The sequence below is a fragment of the Nicotiana tomentosiformis genome, chromosome 5 (genome assembly GCF_000390325.3).
Source record: "Nicotiana tomentosiformis chromosome 5, ASM39032v3, whole genome shotgun sequence".
Lineage (NCBI taxonomy): Eukaryota > Viridiplantae > Streptophyta > Magnoliopsida > Solanales > Solanaceae > Nicotiana > Nicotiana tomentosiformis.
Genome location: NC_090816.1, coordinates 34,946,383 through 34,955,918, shown reverse-complemented (window position 1 = coordinate 34,955,918; position 9,536 = coordinate 34,946,383). Strand labels below are relative to the sequence as shown.

General features: G+C 38.7%; 1 non-coding gene across 1 annotated transcript; it reads right to left on the bottom strand.

The window, feature by feature from the left end:
- Positions 1-8,465: 8,465 nt before the first annotated feature.
- LOC117281833 (small nucleolar RNA R71) lies at positions 8,466-8,572 on the bottom strand. The gene has a single exon (XR_004512464.1). It is a non-coding gene; the product is annotated as a small nucleolar RNA R71 (small nucleolar RNA).
- Positions 8,573-9,536: the final 964 nt, after the last annotated feature.

Below are 9,536 nucleotides of genomic sequence, written 5' to 3'. Positions count from 1 at the left end.
CAAATGACAAAAGATACAGGACCCCGAAACGAAGCGGGGCTCACCAAGTCAGTTTAGGAGAGGGTGTGCTACTCTCACTAATCAATAACACCTGCTATGGAACCACTTGCATCCTATAAGGATGCAGAGCCCCCGAAAAGAGGGACGTTAATACATATGGAATAGTACTAGTATGTAAAACTAAACACCCTCTCAATAGAACGAGTAACAACAAACGGAGAAGGAAACAGGAAATCAATAAGAGAATCAAATAGTATCAAGGTGTCAAGTTAGGGGAAAGGCAAATTCCAAGTAAGTTCCAATATTTTTAAGTTGGGAGATCTTTAGCACCGATACACCACCGTGTTTTAGCACGAAATCTGATCTCAGCCCAACCGGCTAAGCCGTCTCGCCCTGAGACATCCACTCACAATACCACCATGTGCGCGGTATGGCGTCCGTTCTCAGCCCGATCGGCTAAGCCGACTCACCACAATGTCGTGTGGGTCGACATCACATCACATCTCGCTAGCAATAATCTCATCCCATATAAGGGGAAACAACTCAACACATCAATCGTATCCCATATATAGGGAAACAATCTCAGCACATTAACACGGGGATTTACCCCTCAATCACTCCTACACCGGCACGTGTAGATTCGGGGTTAGGTTATTTCGACCTACCCTTCCTCGGTGGCTAATCGATACTCCCAAAGCATTTACTATTAAAAGGATTTGCCACTTATTTTGTAATCTTTTGCATATCATTCATTTCATTGGCACCAATGGCCATGACTCAATATCATTCTTGGTACGTTGACCGCACATTATATTTCATATTCTCTTCTTTCACTTTCAAATATCATCATGGATAATCAACAACAAGGCCTTTCAAATTAAGACTTTAAACACATATTTGAGCAATTTAGGGTCTTAGGCACATGTGATTTCCTACACAATTTGACATGATAGCTTTCATTAGAATCACTTTTTTAAATCATAACATAATTACACACAGCCCATACTTAAACCACATTCTCAAACAGTACTCAACATAGCAAGAATCTCTAGAATACATATTGAAAGCATATTTATTTTGACACAAGTCTTGTTTGGAATAATCAATTTATAATGAGCATCACGGGGCTTACAAGGCCATTGTGACGTTCAATTCTAAAAGAGGAGTTTAGTCAACATACCTCACTTTGAGCTTTCCCTAATTCACTACACAATCCTAGAATCTTAGCAACTTTGATCTATTTAGAGACACAACAACATTGAACACGAATTAGTAAGGAGTTCATGATTCTAGCTCATTTGAGCATTTTATCAAACACTAGGTGGTCATTATGATCTCAAGGTCCTCCTATGGTGGATTCTTCTATTTCACTATCCAAAATCTACCCAATTGAGCTCAGCAATCTTCCCACAACCCTAGATAGTACATGCATGCATAATGAACAACTCCCACATCCAAGAATTGCTTGGCTTATTACCTACTTTCAGTCAAATCTCGAAATTGAAGGCTAGGGCTAGAACCTTACCTTTTGGTTGAAGACCTTGTGAGTTACCCTGGAGAATTCTTCAAGGCTTGAGCAAAGATTAATGAACAAGTGACTTGGAAATTCCTTTTCTCACTCTAGACAATCTTTCTCTCTCTAAAATATAAGTTTGAACCTTCTAAAATGATCCCAAAGACTATTTTATAAGAATGGTGTCGTGTTCAAAAATTAGAAAAAATAAAGCACCGATGCAGATCTGTGGTCGCATAATGCTTCTGCAATCCGCAAAATGGACCGCATAATGGTCCTCCAAAATTAGGCACACCTGCCTCACTCTGCGACAGGTCTGCTGTTCGTAGACCTATTCTGCGGTCGTATAATGTGCCGCAGAACATCCCTCCGCAAATATTTGTGTTGGATCTGTGATGGGTTGTGCGGCCGGCGAAATGATTATGTGGCCACATAATGAACTGCATAACGGTCCAAAAATTTGCCCAGATTTTTGCTTCAGTCTATGAGAGATCTGCGGTCCGCAGATTAGTTCTGCGAACGCAGAAATGCCCTGTACTTTCAAAAAATTTCTTCAACTCCACAATCATCAACACATAAGTCCACTTCGGCGCCATGAAACCTCGGGTTTTTAAGTAAAATTTTACAAGGCCTTACATCCTCCCCCTTTAAAGATCATTCATCCTCGAATGAGGGCCAAAATCTGCCATTAGAAACCAATGTGACTCAGCTGCTATAACACGCATCAAAAGTACCAAACCTTTGACTAATGTAAGGCCTCATTAAAAAATTTCTAAGGAATTTGAGGTTTTGTGTTGCCGAGGTAGGCTTATGTGGCAGAAGAAGGCAATTTTGCAGTCTGTTTTGCGATCGCAGAACAGTTTTGCAGGCGGCAAAAATCATCGTAGAGATGAGCAAAAAATTGTTGAATTTTGAGGGTTGTTTCGCGGTCCATTGTGTGATCGCATACCTGTTTCGCGGTCCACACTTCTATCGCAGAGTTAGCATGAGGAAATGTTGTTGGGCGATTCTACAGCCGCATAAGTGGTTTGCGGACCGCAGACTTGTCACAAACCAGTCCAGAGTAGCCCAGTTCTTGGCATCATTTTTGCGGCCCATTTTGCAGGCCGCATATCTATTATGTGGTCCATTCTGCGACCACATACCTATGTTCGGAGGGTCTATTTTCGTATTTTTATAACCCGACCCTATTTTAATAAATAGCCTTTGGGGCTTATTTTAGAACAATTATCTGATGACTTTAGAGAGAGGTAAGAGCATCTTAGAGAGAGAAGGAGGAAACCAAATATTCTAATCATCCAATCTTCACCAACCTTGAAGAATCAAGGAAGTCACTCACTAGACCACCATCTATCCGGGTAAGTTCTTGTCCTACATCATCCATGTAAATGTTTTAGGGTCTAAGTAGATTGTGGAGTTGGGGATAGGCCATGCATGTGCCAATAGATGGTATAATGTGAGGTTGTTGAACTAATTTGGGTAGTATCTTATTGAAATTGTTTGAGGGAGGAAGGGATTACCATTGTAGAGCTTCGTACTCTATTTTGAATACTAGGTGTTTGACAAAATTCCTAAGTGAGTTATACCATGAGAATACATCTAATTATTATCCAATTTTCGCTACCTTCCAATATATTGTTATTGCTAGAAATGTTGGGACATTGTAGTAACTTAATGAAAGCTCAAACAATGTATGTTGTCTAAACTTCTCTTTTTAGAATTGAACCCCACAATGGCCTTGTAAGTCCGATGTTGCTCATTATAAATTTGTTATTCCGAATAAGCCTTATGTCAAAAGATATACGCGTTTAATTTGTATTGAGTTACTATTTGAGAAGGTGATTAAGCATGGGTTGTGTGTTAATATGTTATGATTTGAAAATGTGATTCTAATGAAAACTAGCATGTTGAATTATGTAAGAAATCACATGTGCCTAAGACCCTTAATTTGGTTAGTTGCTCAAAAGTGTATTTAAAGTCTTGAGTAGAAATGCCTTATTATTGATAATCTATAAGTATGATTGAAAGTGAAAGAAGTGGTTTGGGGATATAAAGTGTGGCCAACGTGCCAATAATGAAAGTTATATTTGTGGCCAATGGTGTCGAGGAAATGAAATGATGTGAGAAAGGTTATGAAATAGGCCTTGATTCAACTGTTTCAAATTGACTTCAAAAATAGATTTTTCCTAAAGCCTTATGTACCCAAGTTATGCCCAAATGTGACTGTTTTAACTAATGCTATGCTTTGTAAGTATTGCCAATGAGTTTTATGCTCTTACATATTCATGAGTTGAAATTGTGCATTACCCTTTTGGGGGAAAAGTATTTCAAGAATAAATGATGTGTTTCTCGTTTATTATTTTAACTTGTGCTTCGATTGACAATCCTTTACTCTATTTCTTGGAAAGAAATCCATTGTGTTTAAGGTCTTCATTACTAATGAACTTAAAGTTGTGAATTCTAGAATATTCTATATGTTGATGTTAATGATGATAATCCTTGTAAGTAAAGAAATGAAAGTTTGGAATATAAGATACGACCATCGTGCCTTGGGATGAGGAATCATAAGTATTTCCAAGAGAGCCAATGAAATTATAATGATGTTGTGAATGGTAGAAGTTACTAACGAGGCTATATATAGTGTGAAAGGTAATAAGGTGAATATAAATGTATATTCTTGCTTATGTTTCCCTTGTGTGCAAACCAAAAATATTTTTGGGAGTGTCATTAGCAAACTGAGGAAGGGTGGGTCATAAGGGCCATACCCGAAACTACATGTGCCGGTGTAGGGGTAGATTGTGATTATTCCCCTTGATTGGGATTAGATTGAGATATTGATGTGATTGTGGTTATTCCCCTTAATTGGGATGAGGTTGATATTAGTTGTGAATTGGAAAGTCAACCCACACGACATATGTGGGATGGTGGCCTAGACGATCGGGTGGAGATCGGACGCCATGTTGCGCACATGGTGGTACTACTCTTGGTAACACTTTTCTTTCGGTCCACATGTCAAACCACATAGTTCGTGGGGAGATGGCCTAGCCGATTGGGCGTTATCGGACTCCGTGCTAAAAACATGGTGGTATATCGGTGCTAATGATCTTTCAACCAAAAAAAAATATTATTTTTGTACTTTGAAAATTGGTATGTTTTAAATGGGCATTTAGATATTGTTGATTGTGACTTGCTGTTTCAATGGTTTTCCCTTTCTTATATTGGCATTTTATTTTGAAAGAGGATATTTAGCTTTACATACTAGTAATATTCCATATGTAATAATGTCCCTTTTGCTAGGGGCGCTGCATCTTCAATGGATGCAGGTGGATTTGCCAGCGGGGCAGTTTTGATCTTCGTTAGCAGTTACTCTCTATTCAATAGATTTTGGTGAGCCCTACTCTGTTCCGGGCTTCATGCCATTTGACTTTGTACATTATATTTTGAGGTATAGCCGGGGCCTTGTCACTGGTACTTCTATTCTTCTCTTCTGTTATACTTAGAGGCTTCGTAGACAGGTTGTGGGGTGGTGTTTGATGTTGGGAATTAAACTAGTAAGTGTTGGTATTTGGGAAAACATGTTTTCATCATATAAGTAAACTTGTAATATTTTGGAAATCATAAATGAATATCCTTTAGTAATGGAAACGATTGTGGAACACTTGACTCTTCTCATGTCTATCACTTGTACTAGTTCTTATATTGTTAATGGGCAAAGTTGAATAGAAGGCATCTAACATGCTTGCTTAACCGGGGTATCTCGGTTGAGCGCCGATCACGCTCCCCGAGGTCAGGGCGTGATAACTAACTCCCCAAATTTCAAAACTTTTCGCAAGAGTTTCCCCTGTAACTGGGCCTATCCATCTATCAGAGAATCCCAGAAACCAACCCTAACAACATATACATGAACCAACGACGCGACATAACATAAAAACAATGTCGACCGTGGCCTCACGAGCAGTATATTACCAAAAAGGAACACCCTTAACATCAACTGTACAAACGATACATAATTCATAGAAGGTAAACTCTTATTATTTTCATAGAACACAACTTTATAAATACATGGCTATTCAAACAAATGAAGTTATTTCTTCTTCATTTCTTCCTCGGCCTCCCAGATGGCCTCTTCAAACTTTTGGTTCTGCCATAATACTTTCACGGAGGCAATTTCTTTATTTATCAGCATACGGTCCTGCCTATCAAGAATGGAAACTAGAATTTCTTCATTAATAATTTCCTCGTTAACCTTTATAGCCTCAACTGGAACAATAAGCGACTGATCTCCAACCACCTTCTTCAACATTGATAGGTGAAACACTGTGTGCACTAAAGACATCTCTGGAGGTAGTTTTAGCCTATAAGCCACCCGACCAATCCTCTGAATGATTTTGTTTGGTCTTACATACCTCGGACTCAACTTCCCTTTCTTACCAAACCGCATTATACCCTTAATGGGGGAAACTTTCAAGAATACCCAATCATCCACTTTAAATTCCAAAGGTGATTAGAGGTGATTGCTCCACCCAATCATTGTGGTTCCAAAGTGGACTTATGTGTTGATGATTGTAGTCTATTCCGCGGCGTTTAGAGGTGATTGCTCAGATGTTTCCCATGAGACTTGAGGTAGTGCTACTTGGCATTCGCAAACCCTAGAGTCCCCTTACTATCCTTATCTATTATTTATTATACCAGACAGTATTGTATTTTCCATTGTAGACTTGTATTTTGATGGTAGGATATAATCTCGTGTCTTAATCGCTTATTACACTCTAATTTACTACACCTTAATTGACTTTGAGCTTTAATTGCTAGTGTTTTTACACTAATTGTGTGTTTTATGTCTTGTATGAGGATTTAGAGCTATATAGATATTACGAAATGAATTTGAGTGATTTGGAGCTTTGAAATCCGAGTAAAAGCCCAAGGGATTAAGCCGAGATTGCGTTTGGGGGTCGAAAACCATGTTTGGATATCAAAAAGTGAGGAAAATTATGTACTATGAGAAAACATCACTAGCGCAAAGTGTGGCATGCCGCGCCTGTACAAGAGTCTTGCTTCCTGTCAGAAACAACTCTCTAAATTTCCCCACTAATGCCCCGCATGGTGCGTCGCCCCATGCGGCACGCCTGTGCAAATTTTAAAGAGAAATTGTCCTATTTCGCATAGGAAAAGGGGTTTTCATTTGGGCCCGACCCTACTTGGTATAGATACATGGAAAAATGTTATTTTTTTGAATTTTGACACATCTAAGACCTAAGGAGGATGAGGAGGAATTAGATAAGCAAAAGCACATTGAACTCATCATTCAATCCTCACTCATGGCAAGAGTTTGGATCGTTTTATGTTTTTCTTTACTCTAAACATATTTGTGATGAATTGCTCCACATATATAGAGTAGTTACCTTTATGGTTTGATGGATTAGGTGTACTGATATTTGTTTGTAGATTATAATTCTAGTTTTTATGTATTGAATCATTTTGGATGTTTTAATAGTTGCATCTATATTCACATGTAAATGTAATCGAGAGAGGCATAACTTATGATATCTTTGCATTATCGTGTTGGTTTAATTCATTAATTTTTCTTAGTAATCGAAAGAGGCTAGTTGAATTATTATTTAAACCTAGTTAGGAGGATAATCGAGAGAGGTTCTCCTAAAAACCAATCTACTACGAATTCTTGCATATCTTCACCGAGCTTAAATTGGTTTATATTGTGAGGTTGAGACTTAATCGAGAGAGGAGTTTCTACTAAATGTTTGAACTAATGATTGAGTGAATTCGAGAGACTCACTTGAACATTAGAAGTGAATTAACTAGAGTTAAATCCCACACATTTATCTTGCACCTATCCAATGAATCCCTTTTTCTCCCATTGGTATCGTCCTTGCTTACTTTTGTTTCTATTATCATTCGTCAATTAGCTTTAGATTCTTAGTTAATTTTAGTTTTTAATCACATAATTCTAAATTGTTGATTATCTTAGATAGCAATCTAACTACAAACTATGATAATACTGTTTAAATCCAATCCCCGTGGATACGATATTATAATTTACTATATTCGACTAGAGAGCATATTTAAGTGTGTGTTTTGTCCTCGTCAAATTTTGTCGTCGTTGCCGGGGATTGGCAATCAATAGTGTTTGAAATAGTTGTAGTGCTAATTCATGAATTTTGCTTTATATTTTTATTTTTATTTTTCCTTTTTTTCGGTTGGCGTTCTTTGACTGTGCGCAGGTTGCAGGTAAGAGTGGTGCTGGATTCGATCTTCTGGGAAAGAATTGCTACCATACAAACCAGAAATAGAAAAACAACTACGACAACTGAGGAGGGAAAGAAATATCCCTGGGAATATAGAGAAGGTTGGGCAATCCTCAACAAAAGAAACTATGGCTGGAGATGATGATAATGTTGATTCGGCTGCAAGAGAAGCAGCCCAACGAAGAGAAAAAGCTGCACGGGATGCTGAGGAAGCAGCTATTAGGGATGTGCAGCACATCTATGAAGAAGAGAGGGGTCACAGACTTAAACCAAACTCAACCCGTGGATGCAAGCCAGTTTAGAAACATAGCTCCCGGTGCTGAGAGATCACTTGGTGATTATGCTAGACTGGTCTACAACCAAGGATTGTCAAGTATTAGACCACCTCCAGTTGTAGCGAACAATTTCAAATTGAAGCAAGGGTTGCTCCAAACTCTGCAAAACTGTTGTGTCTTTAGAGGAAAGATGAACGAAGATCCAAACAACCATATAATGGACTTTGAGGAGATTATAAACACCTTTCAATACAATGGTGTTTCACAAGATGTAGTTTACTTAAGGGCATTCCCTTTCACACTCAAATATGATGCAAACCGGTGCTTCGAAGCTTGCCCCGGGGATCAATTAGAACATGGGATGAGAAGACCAGAAGATTTCTTGACAAATATTTCTCCTCAGCTAAAACATGCAAGTTTAGAAGAGAGATCCATAATTTATGCCAGAAAGATACTGAAGCTGTTTTTGAAGCTTGTGAGAGGTTTAAGGAAAGAGTCAGAAAGTGTCAACATAGCAAAATTGAACTATGGATGCAACTCCAGGACTTTTGGGATGGATTGATACCGGCCTTACGTATAACATTGAGCAATGCAGCTGGAGGCCGGTTGATGAAGAAGACTCTAGAGGAGATAGTTACAATTCTTGATGAGTTATCTAAAGATGCAAATTAATGGCCCTCCGAGAGTGCTGAAAGAAGAAGAGCGATTATTGTCCACCAGGTTGATGCTAACATATCTGTGCAAGTACAGCTTGATGCAATATCAAAATAAACACGGAGGCTGACCTTAGCTTCGATACAGAGTGAACCTCATGTAGCATGTGATATTTATGGAAGAGGACACCCTACTCATGAGTGTTAAGCCTTGGCTCAGGAAGTGAAAGCTGTGGGAATTATAATTTCAATGCAATGGGTCAGAAGCACCCCGGTTTTTCATGGAGTTCACCTAGGGGTACTGCAAATGAATGGCAACAAAACAACCCCAGATTTTAGGGACAAGGAGCTTCAGCATACCAACAGCAGAGAAAGCAATTTTAGCATCAACAGTCCAATCAGCATGGTCTAGAAGATCCAATGAAAGCCTTCATTGCCAAGACAGATGAGAGGTTAGATGCTCATAGAGCAGCCATCAAAGAACTAGGCATTGGTTTTAGAAACTTGGAGAGACAACTAGGACAAATTGCCACAATATTATTTGAGTGAATCTTAGGTACTCTGCCAGCTGATACTGAAAGAAACCCCAAAAAATAGTGAATGTTGTGATCTCCCAAATTCCAGCTTATGCCAAATTCTTGAAGGGGATCCTTACAAAGAAGAGGAAGATAGAAGAGACCTCAGTGGTCAAGCTCACAGAGCATTGCAGTGCAATCTTTCAAAATAAACTCCCACAAAAGTATGGAGATCCAGGGAGTTTTACTATACTTTGCTCTTTAGGCACTATTAATTTTGATAAGTCTTTATGTGATTCTAGTGCGTCAATTAATCT